At 34.7% G+C, this 10330-nt stretch overlaps 1 long non-coding RNA gene across 1 annotated transcript; it reads right to left on the minus strand.

Annotated features, from left to right (window-relative positions):
* Positions 1–5518: 5518 nt before the first annotated feature.
* On the minus strand, positions 5519–10133 carry LOC121673998. Its single transcript, XR_006019397.1, has 2 exons — positions 7204–10133; positions 5519–5669 (listed from the first exon to the last, which is right to left on the minus strand). It is a non-coding gene; the product is annotated as an uncharacterized LOC121673998 (long non-coding RNA).
* Between the last annotated feature and the right edge of the window lie 197 nt (positions 10134–10330).

A 10330-nucleotide genomic window follows, 5' to 3' on the forward strand; every position in this document is an offset into this window, starting at 1 on the left:
GGAGCCCCACACTTCTGTGGAACCCCACACTTGAGATTTCCAACACCTTCATGAATTGCCAGACATCCACAGGATACTTGTGAGATAGACACCTTGATGTAATATGGGAAAGAAAAGGTGTCCCCAGTTAATGTTTGTTCTGGAATTGCTCTTTCAGTGTAGTATAAACTTTACCTCTAAGTCTAAGCTAATGAAATTGAGCCAAATTTGGAAAAGCTGTTGTTCTGAGAAAGAAAACTAATATTTTTGTCTCTGTCCTAATAGCATAGTAGGTCAATTCAAGCAGCACTGATTGGAAAACAGGTTTTCAGTCAGTCAATCAGTCAGTCAGTCAGTCAAAAAAATAAAGAAAGTTCAAGCATTAAAAGTATGTCATAGTATCATGCAACATTTCCTTTATATCTCATAAAAATCTTCAAATTCTCCATGTGTAGTCAAATTAAATTTTTGATCCCTTGAATCTTCATCTGGCTCTATCAGTGACTCCTTTTAGCCTTCATGTGTGGAATATGCATAATTTGTGCATATTCGCAAAGCAGTGTGTTTCAGATTTATGGTGTCAAAGAGTTATATTTATTCTCCTAAACAAAGTCCTGTTGTGAGTAGCAGCATTCGCATTTCTATAGAGATGTGTGCATTCATGTGAGATTATGTATTGCCAAACTCAGCTGCACAGTAGCTGCAGGTGTAAGACTGCCAGCATTGGTAAACTCTAATGACAGAATGTGTCACCTTTTCCCTCTCCATATTTTAAAATAATGTTAAATGGATTTTTCTTTCTGCAGGTGTTATTATCCTTCCAATTCTACTTTGTGTACATGGACCAGCCTAATAGGAGAAATAGTCTCATTTGACAGCCATCATTTGCTTTCAAGGAACCATCTCTAACTACAATCTCTTGTTAAATAGGAGATGGAAAGGAAAATCAAAGAACCAAAATTGTAAAACTATTTATTGGGCCTCAAAGGGTCAATTGTCTTTCATTTTATGTGCTTGTAATTAACTTGTCTGTCTGACATTTCAATTGAGACAAAGTCTAAAGTCCTCTAACCCTTTTTTATATTGCCTCTGTGATATCTTTTCTTAGGTGTCAATTAAAAAAAGTGTTCTCATCATAGACAGAGAGAAAGAGAAATGAAAGGGATGAAACAAGTGTGAATGTAACTTTCTTATAATCCTATAATCAGAGAGACAAATTAGCCTCAAGACGAGACAAAGTGAGAAAGGACATCTGTACAACACAGAAATATAAAGACGCTGGTATTTCATTAGTTTATTGGCTGCAAGGAAATGGAGCGTGAGAGAAAAGCACAGCTTTGTTGAAAAGAGGAAGTCAGTCATTTATTATTCCAAGCCTTACAGACTCAAAATGTTTGCAATCTCAAATTCACCTTTCCCACCCAATTCAACTTTAGAAACCTTTTTAAAAATGTAACTTTACTGCTGCTTTGCATATGATGGACTCTCTACCTGACACTGTGTCTCAGAGAAAGAAGAAACTGTTTCGTTTATTTGCCAATACAAAAACTATTTCCCTCCAAGATTGTTCTCTCTCTATCCCGTTCCCTTTAATCAAAATGAGTTTATGAGGCTTTCCCCTCATCTCCCATAGCAACAATATATAATTTTTTTCTGATCCGTGATATGATGCATCAGTATGTTGCTGGTCATTACTAGATATCAGACTTGCTGTGAGTCAGGTGAACTTGGGGAAGCACCAGCTGAATACAAGATTCCTTATTACAAAGGTGCCAGCCAAATGATCATCTGAAATTCCCTCAAGTCATTATTATTGTGAATTGTAACTCAAGTATAATAATTAGTCTCCTCAATTTCAGCTGGAACGCCTTTTATTGTTGGACCAGATGACTCCCCAGATGGCACAAAGTTAATCTCACACATTTACGCTGGGTCCCAGGAGGTGTAATCCAGGCTAAATCCTAATGTTATTCTCAAAATTCCTGACACTGCCACCATCAAACTGTATCTGATTTTTTTTGTCTAAGAGGAAGAGAAGCCAGCTAGGGAGTGCCCCTCACAGGTGAGGTTTAGCTATATTTGCCTACAATGTGAAAGAAAGAAGTGGTTAGTAAAAAACTATCTGAGTTTCTGCAAATAATAGGCAAAATATTTGGAAAGAAGTGCCTGTATGGAAAATTCATGTTATGTTTCTGTGACAAAATAACTGGTACATTTCAGTTACTGGACATTTTATAAACTTTTGTCTAAACATTTACATCTCTAGATAGGGATATTTTGTATGTCACAATTTTTTTTTTAAGATCTCGTTCACATTACAGTTAGGAGTTTTAGATATTTTGTATTCTAAGATGCTTCTAGACTCACAGGACAGTTTGTATCTCTACTGTGTCAAAATATCAAAGTCCAAATATCACACCTTATAGAGCTTTCTCACTGCCTTCAAAATTTAACTTATGGTGTTGAAATGGAGTGGGGTGGGGGGGAGGAGGCTGTATGTTAATTCAGGAATTGATTTCATAGAAAAGTTTTCTTAACCAGTCATTCTAAAATCTATGGTCACCCAAAATCAGCAATTGCCATTCTGTGTGGTTTCAATAAGCAGCTTGTAACAACTATATGAACTTCCTTGACTAAGATGTTTTCATGAAATATGTGTATTAATTAATATATTAAATTGTTATGGAAAGTAATTTTCAAAGTAGGAAATGCTTCGTGTTGAAACATAGTAACGAATTACCAAGAGAGAAAAGGTAAGATTCATTATGATTCATTTGCTAATCAATAAAATGGAGCAGATGACACCTTGTTAAATTATAGTCCTCATGCGAAGACATGGCATAGCTACAAGCTGAAGACATTTTGGCAGTTTGAGATCTGTCCTTCCTTTTTTATAAATTAACAGGTAAAAGATCTTTATTCTCATTAGAATTGCATGCTGATACCACATGGATCAAGAGAGATGGTTTTAAACATCTAAAGGCAATTAAAAAAACTCTTTAGTAGTCAGGAAGAGATTGGGGTACATGCTTAAACCTCAACAGTCTAAATGTGTGCATCCCATGGATTTGTTTATCAGTGGTAAGGAAGATTGACCACACATGAAGAAATTTGATATCCTGAATAAGATTAAGTGCTATTTAAGAATGACTTTTACAGCAGTGCTTGATTAATCCCTTCCACAGTGGACTTTCTTTTTTTTCAGACAAACCCTTCCTTTTCAGACAAACCCTTTTTCAGACAAACCTTTCCAAGCTATAGCAGACTTGTCTCAGCTGCATGATCTGTTTTGCCTGTAACAAATAATAAAACATGCTTATTCAGTAAGATGTTGCCTTCTGTAGATAATGATGTCACATGTGACATAAACCTATTCAACCTTTTGGTAGTAAAATGAAATTAAATATGTGAGAGATGTGTGAGATTCTCTTAAGAGCAAGGGTATGGCTTCTTGTAACTACCTGCAGTATGGACAGATTGATGAATATCTTAAATATCCCAGAGACCTGACATTATTGTTGGATATATTAGTAACTCCAGTTCCAAAGATTTTCTGCTGTCTCCACAGATGCCAGAAGCTTCAGGGGCTAGACAAGAGTCCTTTTCAAATTTCATATCATCTTTAGCCTTTCATGTACCAGCTGTGAAAATCAATTAGCCTTGGTGAAACTAAGCTGCTGTATGTTCTCAATAATGAAAAATACCAACTGTGCTCTGGTGATATTCTCTGTCTGTAAAAAGAAGAATGGTGCTTCTGAATTTCTTTCTCACATTTTTCCTCCATACAACTGCCTTTTTACTTCTGCTTTTGAAATTTACCAGATGTGCCAGACAGGTTAACATAGGACACTGTTTAAAAAGGAAAGAAAGCTATACTGTAGCCCACTTCTGACATTTGTGATTCCCTAAGGCTAGTGTGAAGCCAGCTCTCAAAGTAAAAAGCATCTGACTGAGTGCCAAAATTGACTTACACTAATTCCTTGATAATATTATGATGCCCAGCAATTCCTTGGGAATTTACAAGCTGTCCTCTTACAAATGTCTTCTGCTTCTTTCTTTGCTTAGGAGAACAAGACAGCATCTTTGAACTTGAGAAACTTGAAGACAAGGTTTGAAGAAGAGGATAGGAAGAATCTGTCTGCACTAATTACAACTTTATAGACAAAGAGAGAGGTGCATTCATCTAGTGTCTGACATTACTGATTTCAACATAAATAAGAACATGAATGAAAAAAATCCACTTTTAAGGTTCCAGTGCTTATTATCTCTTAGTCATTTTGGGTTTGAATTTGTGAGTTTATCTTCCCTTTCTCTCTCCCTTTCCCCTTCCCCTGCCCTCCCAAGAGTCTCAAGTTTCTTTCGTTCCTTCTACTGCTACTACTTTTAGTAGCCTACACAAATCTAGGAACAAATTAGGAATGGATCTGATTTAGATACAGAGTTGGAATAACTCACTGTGTAAAAACCACGCTTTAGAGAATTTTCTATACTCATTAAGCATTTACTGATTTGCTGAGAAGCACCTAAGTGCACTATTTCAGAGTGAACAGTGCTTTTCTTCAGCAGACAAATTAAATTTTGAGTTAAATCCCCAAATGTGCATGTTAGCTTATAGTATTATATCCTGGCATTTTTCTGAGCTTTTATTCACACTTCAGTGATATCAGTTACCTGTCACACCAAGGACTGAAATACCATTGGCCCAGTCCATTGCTTCTCACAAAATACCAGACAGAAGAGGTCCTTTCTGTAATTTAATTTTCTGAATGATAATCCCATTATTTTATTCCTCAATTAAAAAAAAAGCATATCCAAATACAATGGTCCCACCTTTCCTTAAAATCTGAACTACAGAGCCACAGACTTTATTTGGCCAGGGAAGGAGTACAGGGAAAATATTGACAATAAGTGTATAAAACCTGCAATCTTGGCAGAAGCAGTGTAAGGATACTTTGAGTTATCATTTTATGCCTGTCTTCTGATATGAAACAATTAGCAGATAGAAACATCCAGGTTATGCTTGGATTCTATGCCTGGACATGGAAGGAAAAATAAAATATAAAGTGGCCTGTCACTAGCTCTGACTTTGGATAAATAATAGATATTGAATGAGATTTTTGTCCTCATGGTTATAGGACTATCTTTTTATCAGTAGGAAATTCAGTGAAGTGAACTGAAAAGAGCAATGCAACCAATTCTGTTGTAATTTCACTTCTTTATTAAAATAAGAAACTAGAGTGGTGTAAAAAGTGATGATTTGGTTACTTCTAACAGAATAAGTCCTACTTTTTCTTGTACCTCCTAGGTATGTTTTGCTTCTATACCACCTTCATAAAATAAATCAAACCTGAATATATTATCTGTGAAGCATATTCAAAAAATTGAGTTGTTTATAGTGCTTACTGAGAAAAAAATTTGTAAGGACTTACAAATTGCATCATAGATCACCTAAAAATGAGTGAATCAGGGGCTTCTAATGTTTTGTTTGTTATTTGGTAGTGCAAGGAAATATATTGGAAATAGAAAAAGTCAGGGTTAGTTAGACATTTAAAATATATTTTATTCATATTGCTATAGTGTGTTCAAGGGAGACTATAAAGAAAAACCAGAAGAGATGTTTCAAGTATGTAAATCTTCTCTTTCATCTCACATTTCTTGAAGGTTGCTCTCAGTGATGATTTCCTTAGTTCCTAGATATGAGAAATAGACAGCCTATATGAACAATGATTTTACTTTATATGGTCTTCAATTATTTTTCTCCATTTGCAGAGGCAAGCTTTAGTGTACAGCAGAATAGGAATTGACCTCCAGAGTTCTGCATCATTAAAGTGAACAAAAATAAAAAGATATACGAGATACTACATTAGTAATTAGCCTTGAATATTTTTGCTGCTTTTAATGTACTGATACAGTTTCAAACACCTTTCTTAAATTATATAGAGATATGTTTTATGCACTACAATTACGGCAATTATCTGTTCTTTCAATAGACAATGATTTTCTGTCAGTCAGAAAATTCTACCAATGGAGACAAAAAAACCCCCAAACAAACTACAGAAACAGAATTTGACCAAGTAGGGATTTTCATTAATTTTGGGCCAAAAGAACTTAATGGTATCTGATGTTTTTCATCCCAACAAAGTGTAATGCATCAGCTGCCTCTTTATTGCATTTTTATTTTCTGGAGTCAGTGTCAAAACAATTCTGAATACACCCATATATTATAACATGTAGCATTACACTAAAACATGCATGGCTTATTCAAACTGCCAGTAAGCAGAGAAGAGTTACTGTCTTTAGGCAAAGTTACCCAAGATCAACTTCTCTTGTGATCGTGTGTCAATGACGTCTGATCAAGCGGCACATTAGCCAACTACAACCACCACAGTGCAGTTCCATTAACTGCCGACATCCCAGCCCAGCTCATATATCCATCTAACATAAACCTGTCCTTCCTAGATCAAGTGACAAGGAGCTGGGACACAACATTTCACTGCAAAGCAAGGCCAGTCTACTAGGAACCTAAGGAAGGCATGTATCCAAGTACCACTGGCCTCAAAGAAGCAGCCACCTCCTCTCCATCTTTAAAAAGTCCTTGTCATCACCACAGTTTCAAATTCTCAGCCTGATGAAAAAAGAGTATAGAAAGGCTAGCACTGTGGAAGTCACAAAGATATATTTCAGGAACAGAATAATTCCATACGTCAACAAGAGCAAAACCGAATTTGTGGGCCAAACTCTACCAGCATAACTGTCTCAAAAGACCATCTGGTTAAACATTATTCTTAGTACTTCTTATTTATCTGGCCCTGCAGTCATCCAGAACCATTACTGAGATAGGTTGTTAGAAGTTAAGGACAGCTTTATATGCTGTTCTTTTGCCAACTTGATTCTCTATACACTAGTAATTTAAAATTTCCCAAGCCATTCTTATCAATTATTGTTTTGTGCACTTAGTATCAAAGATGAGTCAGAGAAATTAATGGTAAATACTTTTTCTTGTTCCATTGGACATCTCACCACTTTGACATAGTTTCTAATAATCACAGTATTTACCTTGGTAAAGTCCAAAGAACGGCTCCTTTAAAAAAGCTGATTCCTGTCCTGTTCTCATCAGCCTTATTTTTCCAAGGCACAAAGGATTTTTTTACTTTGAGATGAAAGCTTTGATTCATCTTTGCAACTCAGGCTGAAAGACTTTTGTCCATATTAACGCAATTTTACCTTTTCAGTTTCTGTTCCTCCACTCCAGCTGATGATTACATTCCAACCTTCACCTGAAAACCAAAAGCTCTACCAGCCCCACTGAAGTCAAGAGATGTTCCAATAACTCAATTTTTCACTTCACACTACTGGTTTAAACAGCCTAGAGAGAGAAACAAAATGGAAAAGATGTGTACTTGTCAATGTGAAACCAAGTAGAAAGCAATAGATTTTTAGAATAAACCCCATATTTTACTGAATAGCAATGTTATGGCAATAAAATTACAGCAACTTGTTTTACTAAATTGCTAATTTAATTCCAAGATGAACTTGTTAGCCTTTAGGATGAGGAAAGAAAATAAATTTCAAAGGTAATGATATCCTCTAATCAATGTAGAATGTGTGGTCCACTTACTATGAATTTTACTGCTTACTCATAAATAAAATCTTCAGAAAGGTCTTGTGTCCTAATTGAAATCACACATTTCCAATAAAACTCTCTAAAGCTACCAACTGAAGGAAACTAATTAACAGAAACCAGTAATTCTGAATCTTAATGTCATGGTCCTAAATATTTATTTTATTCCTAAACATTTAATTTAAATATCTTTATCTTATTATTACTTTGAAACAAGATGCAGATTGGTTTTGAAGCACCTACTTCTGCAAGATTTCTTCAAACAGTAAACATGTCTTTTCTTTTTCCTTTGTTTTTGCTTTAAAAACAAGAATTTTTTAGGGTTTTCTTTCTTTTTTTTCCTGTTTATTTGTCTATTGCACAGTAAATGTGAGTTTATAAACTGCAAAACTCCCCATTAGATGAACTTTCAAAAAAAATTTTTGAAATTTTTGATAAGCAGTAAGAAATGTGTATTTAAAGGTACATCTGCAAATCCATAGGTGAAATATAGAGTTATTCAGAGAGAAGAAAAAATAATTTGTAATATGTAATATGTGTTTCCCTTCCTACATGATAGCATTAAGCAAGATCATTTTATATAGCTTCTATACTCTTTTTCAGAGAATCACTACATATCAGACAATAGAATCCCAGTATCTGCTACCTTCCACACTTCCAGAGAAGTCTTCTATGCCTTGAGTATGTTAAGTCCATACTTTTCCTTTTGAACAAAAATTTTAGTCTTTTATAGTAATTCGCAACCAGAGGGCACTGACTGAGATCCTCTCTACATATGCTACATATGTTTTTAATACTGCACTTCATGAACTCTGGATTTCAGGGCTTCATTTCCTTTTCTCATCCCCTTTCTTGGCTCAAGGGGGAAATTCAAGGCATCAGAGAACATCAAATTCATCACTTGAAAATGCAGTGAGACCTCAGGACAGACTTACTGCTTTACAAGTGAATTTAAATAAAAGTAATTAGTTAGTGTTCTTTACTAAAAAAATAAAGACAATTTACCTCTATAGAGAAATTCTTCTTGAGATGCAAGACTTACTGGAATTATCCCTGAGGGTGATTCAATAGCACAAGAGTAAATATACCATTAGCCAATTACACATAATGACTCGAAAACAAATCAGTTGTGATGTCATTCAGGTGATTTATTAGATTTACTTCAAAGAATCTAATTCTAATCAGTATTTATTAGAGAAAACATTATAAGTATGCAGTACATAATATGTAGTTTTAGATCTTGCACCACAATACAATAATTTCAATACTTTCTTTCTGAAGTGAGGAAAAAATGGACCTTGAAGACAGTCTGTACTACATAAAAATTATATCAATGACTTCCTGAATTTTCCCAGACTTTATGAGTTTGGGGCCTGATGTGATTATGGGATTACTTTAAATGAATCTTCAATTTGATTTCACTTCTAGTATTATCTAACAGAAGAAACACAAATGAAGATATATTTTAGTGCTAGGATAATTAGATAGGAAGAGAAAAGAGAATGGATGTGAAGGATTGCCTGATCATGTCCTGGAGCTAAATAAAAGTGTATTGTTTTTACCTTGAATCCAAAACATTAGAAGACTTTTTTTTTTTTTTTTTTTGGTACTCAAAACCTCAGAAGTGCAAGATGAAAAGTTTTTCTGAAAAAGGGAAAATCTATAGTGTCATAAACAAGCACTTTCTCTCTCTCGCACTCATCACTATTGCAATAAATACAGAAATCACCTTAGCACAGTTCTATGGGAAAGTAGCTTTGATGCATAAAAAGTCAAAGAAAAAAATAAAACAAGACTGAAATCACCTAGCCAACATAATAAACTACAGAAGGAATAAATGACAATGGTATTCATTTATACAACATGGTTCTTTCTAAAGCCACAAATATACCTGTGATGTTACATTGCATCGGTGACAGTTTTCATGACTTTTTTTTAAAGCTGCGGCTATTGGGACAAACTACTCATAGGGCCTGTATGAGGAGTTGCTGCATAAGGAGCAATTCTAATGTTGGCTGGGTGGTCAGAGACCTGCCTGTTCCTGTAGTAATGAAAGGCATTCTCTGATCAGGGCTTGGAGGTGCTTCCTAGAAAGTCTTCCTTGTCATCTACAATCTAGTTGTTTCTTCTCCAGATTTCCTTTTTATCTATTTCATGCCTACAACCCTGCTCCTTACCTTCCCTCCTTTCTCCATGGATTTTAGCTTTCATTAACAAGTACATCTTGAAAAAAAAAAGTTTAAAAAATTGGGAGATTCCTTCATTCTTTCTGGCATTTTTTATCTTGGTGATACTAAGGATGTCCCAAATTCTGTGCACTTAATGTTAATTTGTGATCAATACTCTATGAAAGGAAATTAACTTCGATTGCCTAGCATAATCAAGTTTCACTGTTTATTGGCCTCTAGGTGATGTCCTAGTAAAAAGTAGTAAGACCTGCAATAACCCATGTTCTTTTCTTAGTTGTGCAGCTGTAAATTACTACAAATTACAGTTATTTCTGTAACTAAGGATTTATTTTGTTTTTAGTATAAATCTCCTCAGAAAAAAGTTTATTTGATTGCTTATTTATTTTCTTTTATTACTCCAATTGTGTGATGGGCTAAACAAGTTCCTCATAAGTTAGTGTGGGCCTCATGTTTTTGGCATAAATCCAAAAATTCATTTAAACCTGAAGGACACTAAAATGATGAAGAATTTAATCAGAGTTCCCTGATTAAATGAATCATT

Source organism: Corvus kubaryi, unplaced genomic scaffold (genome assembly GCF_017639235.1).
Source record: "Corvus kubaryi isolate FWS band 111438036 unplaced genomic scaffold, C.kubaryi_AGA036_p1.0 66, whole genome shotgun sequence".
Classification (NCBI taxonomy): Eukaryota; Metazoa; Chordata; class Aves; order Passeriformes; family Corvidae; genus Corvus; species Corvus kubaryi.